Source organism: Lipotes vexillifer, unplaced genomic scaffold (assembly GCF_000442215.2).
Source record: "Lipotes vexillifer unplaced genomic scaffold, Lipotes_vexillifer_v1.1 scaffold418, whole genome shotgun sequence".
Taxonomy (NCBI): Eukaryota; Metazoa; Chordata; class Mammalia; order Artiodactyla; family Lipotidae; genus Lipotes; species Lipotes vexillifer.
In genome coordinates, this window is record NW_006798629.1 from 2,785,990 (window position 1) to 2,795,137 (window position 9,148).

General features: G+C 40.1%; 1 protein-coding gene across 1 annotated transcript in view; it reads right to left on the reverse strand.

Annotated features, from left to right (window-relative positions):
• Nucleotides 1-9,148, reverse strand: part of KCNH8 (potassium voltage-gated channel subfamily H member 8) — a 397,642-nt gene that overhangs the window by 1,217 nt on the left and 387,277 nt on the right. The window lies entirely within an intron of this gene.

The following is a 9,148-nucleotide window of genomic DNA, read 5'->3' on the forward strand; positions in this document are numbered from 1 at the left end:
TTTCAGATTCTTTTCCCTTATAGGTTATTACAAAATATTGAATAGAGTTCCCTGTGCTATACAGTAGGTCCTTGTTGATTACCTATTTTATATACAGTAGTGTGTATATGTCAGTCCCAAACTCCTTATTTATCTCCCCTGTTTCCCCTTTGGTAACCACAAATTTGTTTCCTATGACTGTGAGTCTATTTCTGTTTTGTAAATAGGTTCATTTGTATCATTTTTTTAGATTTCACATATAAGTGATATCATATGCTATTTGTCTCAGTCTGACATTCTTAATCAGTGATTTGCGGGTTCCTGGACAAAATTAGAAGTGTGGGTCCATCATATCTTGTATCTCTGAAATACAGACAGTGTCTTTTGCTTCCCTTCCTCTGAGTTAGCGGGATGCTCCATGGTGCTCACCCACCATCCAAGACACCTCAAAACAATGTGGAGACGTGAGTATTGTTGCATATAACGCACTCAGCACGCTGCCTGCCCAGGGTAGACACCCAGTAAATGACGGCTCTCACTCCTGCCATTTCTGGTCAAGATCAACACTTATTCAGAGATATACTGGCCTTCAGGGGTAGAGAGGGTGGTAAGAAAGAACTCACAACAGATTTGCTAGGATTTGTCTATAGAAAAGGGAAAGCTGCAAAATGAGAGCTAGAAACGAAAAGATCTTCAAGGTGGGTCAGTCCACATAAGCACTGTGGGGAACCCTGGAGGGCTGGGGTCCATCAGTGAACTGGAACCCCACAGAATTACAACCCCAACTGTGCAGTGTGTTCTTTTTTTTTTTTTTTTTGTGGTACGCGGGCCCCTCACTTCTGTGGCCTCTCCCGTTGCGAAGCACAGGCTCCGAATGCGCAGGCTCATTGGCCATGGCTCACGGGCCCAGCCGCTCCGCGGCATGTGGGATCTTCCTGGACCGGGGCATGAACCCGTGTCCCCTGCATCAGCAGGCGGTCTCTCAACCACTGCACCACCAGGGAAGCCCTGTGCAATGTGTTCTTTATTCACTTTTCTAGGTGAGACATTTAGTTTGTAAAAGACTTTCAAGGGAGACATGACCCTCAAACTCGCAAGAACCTCTGAAGAGTCTTCATTATCTGCTTTACACTTAAACCAATACTATAATTCACCGGAGGATTCATTTTCCTAACAACCACATCACTTTTTTCACCATGGAAGACCACCAGAAAATTGAACTTGACTTATATCCAGCTTTTTTGGATGGTTTCTATTCTTCAAAGTGAGGAAAACCTATATTTCAGAAAGCAGGCCACACATATATTTTCTAGTCTTTGGTTAGATTCATAACACGAACACATAGTGTAATATTTTGCCTTCATTGCTATAAGACTGCATTTTATAAAGGACTTCCCATGCCCTGATTTTACTATCATGAACCACAAACTCCAATATAAGCAGCTGAACCCACTGGCTAAATACCATCAGAAACAAAACAGAACAAGACAAAAGGGCAGTTCAGTTTCAATGAAGCCAAAACCAAGATTGCTGTTTTGGGCAGACTTTTTTCAATATTTAAGTATACATTCCTAATTCATCCAGTAACTTCATTCAGTCCACTTCCTGTAAGTGCATTCTGAAACTAATTCTCCATGGCAGGCCCATCAGGAGGTAGTGCCATTCAAATCAGGCATTTTTAAAAGACCAGAAGGAGGTTTTTCCATGGTTCAGGCAACCAACTGGTAACACCTGCCTTGAAATTGCCAGGCCAAAATTATTTCTGCCTTGCTAGCATGGAACTCGAGGGACCCTATCGAATACTTGCCCAGGCTTTTCAGCAGATCTCAAACTTTTGGCAACAAAAAGATATCTCTGAGACTCACATTTAAGAAGTGAAACAGTGAATCTGAGAAAGAGTCCATGTGTTTTGAAATTTTCACTGCAGGTTGTCAATTTCATAACTTGCCAAAACTCTATTCTAAAGTACACGGGTGACACAAATCATCTCTGGATCTCAGCACAGCAGACATGCACACAGGGGTTCTATCTTGAGTTGATTAGCCCTTCTATCAAAATTTCAGAAGAGAAAGTTGATACTAAATGAGATGTTTAAACGATATATTAACCGTCCCTTTCCTCTAGGTTGTCTAAGTTAATGCCTGTATCAAATTTACCAGGGTTCAGCTCCCAGTAAGAATGCTTTCAGTCGGCCTTAGTGCTGAATAAAGACATAATCTTTGAAGCGCAACTTTGCATTTTAGACACGGCAACAATTATGTTATCCAATAAATGAGAAAAAAATGAGTAATACAACAAGCTTTTAGGTCCGTTTTCCCTATTGGATCTACAACCAACACTAAGATCAGCCGGGACACACCTGTAAAGTGGGGACACTAAGGCCCAGAGGTTAAATGACATTTTAAGGTCTCTTATTTCATGAATGACAGTTGTTGATCTGGAATTCGAGCCTTCTAGTTTTGATGCTCTATTACAGTATATTAGAGAAGACGTTGCCTAAGAGTTGAGAGATTTTTGCCAATGTGGTCAGAATTTGTGAAGAGAACGGATGATACAAAAAGGAGCCTTGTCTAAAAGTTGTCTGAAATGGGTTCATTTTTTTTTTTGATTTCACATATAAGCAATGTCATATGATATTTGACTTTGTCTGACTTACTTCACTTAGTATGAGAGTCTCTAGCTCCAACTTATACACAAAACAGAAAGAGACTCACAGACGTAGAAAACAAACTTATGGTTACCAAAGGGGAAGGTTGGGGGGGGAGGGATAAATTAGGAGCTTGGGATTAATGTATACACACTACTGTATATAAAATCAACAACAAGGGCCTACTGTATAGCACAGGGAACTATACTCAATATCTTATAATAACCTATAAAGGAAAAGAATCTGAAAAAGACTCTCTCTCTCTCTCTCTCTCTATATATATATATATATATATATATATAATCACTTTGCTGTACACCTGAAACTAATACATTGTTATTAAAAATAAAATTTAAAAAAAAGTTGTCTGAAATGGTAATTCAACATCAAATAAGTAAATAGTATCTCTAAAAAAATAGGAGACAGTAAAATTTCTTCACAGCAAATTATATGAATGGAACAAGACCACAGAAGTTTGTACAGGGAAGTCCCTGGCAGGCCGGTGGTTAAGAATCTGCCTGCCAATGCCGGGGACACGGGTTCGAGCCCTGGTCTGGGAAGATCCCACATGCCACGGAGCAACTAAGCCTGTGCACCACAACTACTGAGCTTGCACTCTAGAGCCCACGAGCCACAACTTCTGAGCCTGCACGCCTACAGCCCGTGCTCCACAACAAGAGAAGCCACCGCAATGAGAAATCTGCAATGAAGAGTAGCCCCTGCTCGCCGCAACTAGAGAAAACCTGTGCACAGCAACAAAGACCCAACGCAGCCATAAATAAATAAATAAAAGGCAACATATGCTTTTTAAAAGAAAAGGGTTTGTAATAAGGGAAAATCTGGAAGTGGGAAATATGTTAAAAGACATATTGCTGATGAACTATTTTTTTCTAGCTTTCAAAAGAAACAGATATTTTTCTATGGTTGAACTACCTTTCCAAGGCCACGTTCTTGGCACTGAACTTTTTCTGAGAATTTACCATAACTTTGAGGACATGAACTTTGAATGGACTCCAGAGTCTTGACTAGCTCCAGGAATGTAAACAGCATTAACATTTTCAGAAAAAAAATTATTATATTAGCTTGAACTAAGCGGAGTAAAGAACCCAAGGAAACAGAGCTTTCTTTAGCTCTAGAGGGTAAAGTTCAATTTACATCAGGGACGATTTCTGTCACTGTGGCACTGGGGACACACCCCTGCCCCTTATTAAAGCTGCATAGGGAATTCATCCTTATTAGGTAAGGGATCTCTCCCTTTGTAAGGGCAAAGCCAGCTGCCACAGGAGAGATGGCATCTCCTGAGGGTAGAGACTCGTGTCACTGAAGGTGACAACATACTGCCACAGAGTAAAGTTTGACAGCACTTTTGTTTACTGCTTTATGCTCATCTTGCTGACAAATTCATTCTAAAACATGAAAGGCTTTATTCTTAATCAAATGTAGAAAGCAGAGAAAGCAAAGTCTCTACTTTCTAAGGGGGGTGGGATTCAACGCTTTTTCACAGCACAGTTAAGAAGATGGGCATTTGCTAAAAAAAGGTTGTTGGAACTACCTTATGAACAAGGCACTGTCTGTCCACTTAAAGAGATGTCTTCAAAATACAACATAAACCCAGAATGCTGCAGAGATTGGTCAATAAAAACAAAAAATCATTTGGATCCAATGAACCAAAGTTTTCCCATTTACTTCAACAACTGTTTACACTTTTTAAATGTCTTCTGTCACTCATATTAGAAAACAGAGCAGGTATTACGAAGCCCTTCACAAGTCCCACTTGGTTTTTTTTTTTTAATTATTAATTTAATTTTTTAAATTGAAGTATGATTTGCAATGTCACGTTAGTTTCAGGTGTACAAAAGTGATTCAATTATACATCTATCTATCTATCTATCTATCTATCTATCTATATATATATATTTCAGATTCTTTTCCCTTATAGGTGATTACAAAACATTGAGTAGAGCTCCCTGTGCTCTACAGTAGGCCCTTGTTGGTTACCTGTTTTATAGTAGTGTATATATGTTAATACCAAACTCCTAATGTGTCCCTCCCATCCCTTTCCCCCTGGTAATGATAAGTTTGTTTTCTATGTCTGTGGGTCTATTTCTGTTTTGTAAATAAGTTCATTTGTATCATTTTTTTAGATTCGGCATTTAAGTGATAGCATTCAAGTGATAGCATCTTTCTCTGTCTGACTTCACTCAGTATAATAATCTCTAGGTCCATCCATGTTGGTGCATATGGCATTATTTCATTCTTTTTATGGCTGAGTAGTATTCCATTGTATATATGTACCACAACTTCTTTAACCATTCATCTGTCGATGGATGTTTGGGTTGCTTCCATGTCTTGGCTATCGTGAATATAGCACTCCCACTTGGTTTTTTAATGGTCCGTTTCCTGCACTTTCCCCCTTGCATACCATCAGTCTGAATACAGTGGGGGTCACATCACACTGCCCTTGTGAAGGCTTGACCTCTGACTGGGGTCTCTTCTCCTTGGCCCCTTTCTGCCTGGTAAGTTTCTCTCCCTTCAAACATCTAATCCCTCATTTCCTCTGAAGAGCTTTTTCCTGACAGCTCATTGATACTCAAAGAGCAGTTTGAGCATCGATAGGACTGTCTGTCCCAACCAGGCTCTGAGTTCCATTAGGGTAGAAGTTATTACTTACTTCAGTGTCTCCTGGACTCTGGGCAATGCCTAGAACACACCATGCACTCAGTAAATCTTGAATGCATAAAAGAATGCAATTCCTGCCATTTTGAAGGGCTTGGTATTCATATTGCTTTCAATTTTTATTTTATGTTATCTCATGATTTTACCATAAACATCATGGGGGAAAGATTCCTACTACAAAATTATGTTGGGAAATCTGTAACTCGTGCTCTTCACCCCAAGTGAATATGTTAAAAGTAGGTATTATGACTGTTAAAGTTTTGCATATAAATTTCCTGAATCAAATCCTTGGGTGTTTCCCAGTTTTAAAGAGCAGGTGGCATTTCCACCACTAAGAATCCCTTTTATTTTAATGTGTTTCCTTCATAATTGTAGATATAGGTCTCTCTCTCTTTTTTTTTTTTTTAGCGGTATGCGGGCCTCTCACTGTTGTGGCCTCTCCCGTTGCGGAGCACAGGCTCTGGACGCGCAGGCTCAGCGGCCATGGCTCACGGGCCCAGCCGCTCCACGGCATGTGGGATCTTCCCGGACCAGGGCACGAACCCGTGTCCCCTGCATTGGCAGGCGGACTCTCAACCACTGCGCCACCAGGGAAGCCCGATATAGGTCTCTTTTGGCCTAGACTTCTGCTATTTATCTTGCTGCTCTGTAACTTGTCCCAGCATAAACTTGATTTCCGTGGGTAGTTTTGATTCCCTGGGGAAATTTCCCCTGTTTACTGACTCCCATATCTCATGAGTACATGGTGAGTGCCAAGTGACAAATTCAATTAAGTTAGTCAGAGTTGTTTTATCAGCTGAAATTTGGCAAAGCTTTTTGCATCCCTAGTTGCCACCCTCTTGGCTATTTTATTTGTTTATTTTAATTAATTAATTTTTGGCTGCATTGGGACTTCGTTGCTGTGCGTGGGCTTTCTCTAGTTGAGGCGAGCAGGGGCTACTCTTAGTTGCGGTGCACAGGCTTCTCATTGTGGTGGCTTCTCTTGTTGTTGTAGAGCTCAGGCTCTAGGCACACCTGCTTCAGTAGTTGTGGTACACACGCTCTAGAGCGCAGGCTCAGTAGATGTGGCGCACAAGCTTAGTTGCTCCGCGGCGTGTGGAGTCTTCCCAGACCAGGGCTCAAACTCGTATCCCTCTGCGTTGGCAGGCAGATTCTTAACCACTGAGCGACCAGGGAAGTCCCTTCATGGCTATTTTAGATGTGGCCTTCTGATTATTTCTACTTCCAAATATAGTAGATAAAGAAAGCATAACTTAGTACACATTATTCTTTTACTTGTGTATTAAGTTACACTTTCTTTACCCTTTTTTTCCCCTCTCCCTTCTCATTCTTCAGTAGATAGGAATCCATCGGTCTGGAATTTAAAACTGTTAGCCAAACCAGTTCACCATTACCATCTGTGTAGGCAATTGTTCACATCCAAGATTTCTCTAGCCCTTCCAAAGTCCCAACTGTTAGGAGGAAGAAGTGATGAAAACACCATCTGTGTATCCAAGTAATTCAGTGTTCTAGCCAAAACTTTGGAGCATCTAAAGACTATTCCCTTCTCTGTTCTCCCAACACCATGCATTTAACCGACAAGTCATTAGCTGTTTAGAAGGTTTCCAGGCAGTGTGTTCACTCTTTTGAGCAGCATCTCCCATCATGAATAGAAACAAGTGTGTGACAACTGACTTGTCAACTGTCCATGATAATCCACCCACTGATCTTACCATACCGCTAAGAAGGGAATCACAATGTGCCACAATTTTTCTATTTCTGCCATATCCAGGTTTCCCCTGAACTTCTGTTTGGTGCAGAAATAAATCACTGTCGCCTACATTTCCAGAGTACCTGGGCTTCTCCTTTCACGTTTAATTTGTTTCATTCATGTGACAATACTTCTCATCCTCCTGAGTCATATTTCAACAAGGGCTTTGTTGTGACGATTAAATAATATGATGGATGTTAAAGTTTATTCCCCACAGGACTGGTATTATGTCAGAATTTCAGGTGTCTGGATTTGATAATGCAACACAGGCATTAAGCTTAGTTGACACTTTGTGGTAGGGAATACTAACCCAGGAAACACTGAGCCCAAAGAAAATAAAAGCCAGTTATCTCTGTAACATCTCTCCAGCCTCAGCATGGAGAGGCAAACTATTCCTGTTAACACTTTTACATAATTAATATTGGAAGAAACAGAGTCTCCACGTTTTAGCATTGCCTTGTGTGGATCTTCCCAGTAGCAAACAGTAACAGCAATAACCAGAGCTTTTGAAAAATTTTGATGAAGATCCTGTATCCTGTATCCTTAAGTCTAAGGTTTGAGAAATTGCAGTCAGATGGATTAAGAATTTTCTATAAAGGATGAGTGAGTCAAAATACAATGATGTGCAGCTTGGTGTTGGTAAGAATTGAGTAAGGACCAATGTGGGGCAGGGGTGGGTGTGGGTACTGTGGTCTTTATCATTTTTATAGTAGGTCAAGGCCTTACACACATCCTGCCATCTATAAATGTTTGTTGATAGATGAGTAATTTAATAAATGTTAAATTTCATGGCTAATTTCTTACTATGAGTTTGTTATTTTCATTTGAACTTGAATAACTTTCTTCAATCTCCCCTAAATAGCACTGCAAGACACAGAAGTAAGTATCACTATGCATCTAGCAGGTAAGAATGTTTCATACGATTTCGGTGTTTCATGGAAGTCCCCACCACTTCAAAATAGGAGATTTTCAAAACACTGTGTTATTATATGGTTTAAAGAATCCATCTGTGATGTTGGTGACCTGTGGTCCCAATAACACTTGCATGGCCAGCTTTTATGTGTGCATTTTGGTACAAGCACAGATTTGCTTTTTTAGTGTGTCTTTGGATTGTGCCTTTTGCAAACAGGAGTGTGAGTTTCATAATGAAGCCCAGAATGTGTTTTTGACAATATCTTTCATTTCACATAGAAAATAGCTTCCTTTCATCTTCTATTATTCTCATTTCACATTTCTCAATCTTAGCTATTGGTATGGTATGATTCATGGACTCTGGGTATAACCGAAACTTCAGTTGATAGAGAAAAAAATGTGATTTCCATTTCTGTGCATTCAGTGAGCAGATGGGGAATGCATCTGTTGATATAATCTTCTTAGCTTGAGGAGTTCTTGACCTGTCACTCAATTTTTGCCAAACATGTACACATTTTCCTGCCAGACACGATTTTTCTAAATTCAGGGATACTAATTACACCAATCCTCTCCCCCTGCCATGAACACATATAGTTTTTACAAACTCTGATTCAGGTAATTAAATGGTCTTTCATTTAATCCTTTGTTATGTTGCATATTTATCATGAGATTCAGACAAGTTCAATCAAATTCCATCAGCAGGCAAAACAAAAAAGACGATCGGCATAATTTTATCCTTGCGTCTTTTGCTTCACAAAGCATTCAAAAACAAGTGACAGTCTTTTTATTTGTCAGCTAAAATAATAACCATACTCGGCACTTGCATAAATTTCAGACAAGTGAAGATCTCAGGACCATTACTGATGAAAGTTATAAATCTTTGCCTACAGCTGGAGAGACTAGAATGTTGGGGGGTGAAGTGGCTTATCTGAGGTCACACAGGAATAGTACCAAGGGCTTTGCTTTTGCAGGTGCATCTGATGCCTCTCAAATTATAATAAGAGAAGAGTATAAGTCTAGCATGACCAATACGAAATGACCAATTATGGTCTTGATAGCAGTTACTCCAGTGCTTTCACTGAATTTCTGCAAGCTCAGGTCATTGGACACAGCTGTATTACTTTAGCTGTACTATGCTAATCCATTATTTATCAACCCTTTGCTTTCCTTGTCTTCATTCCTGC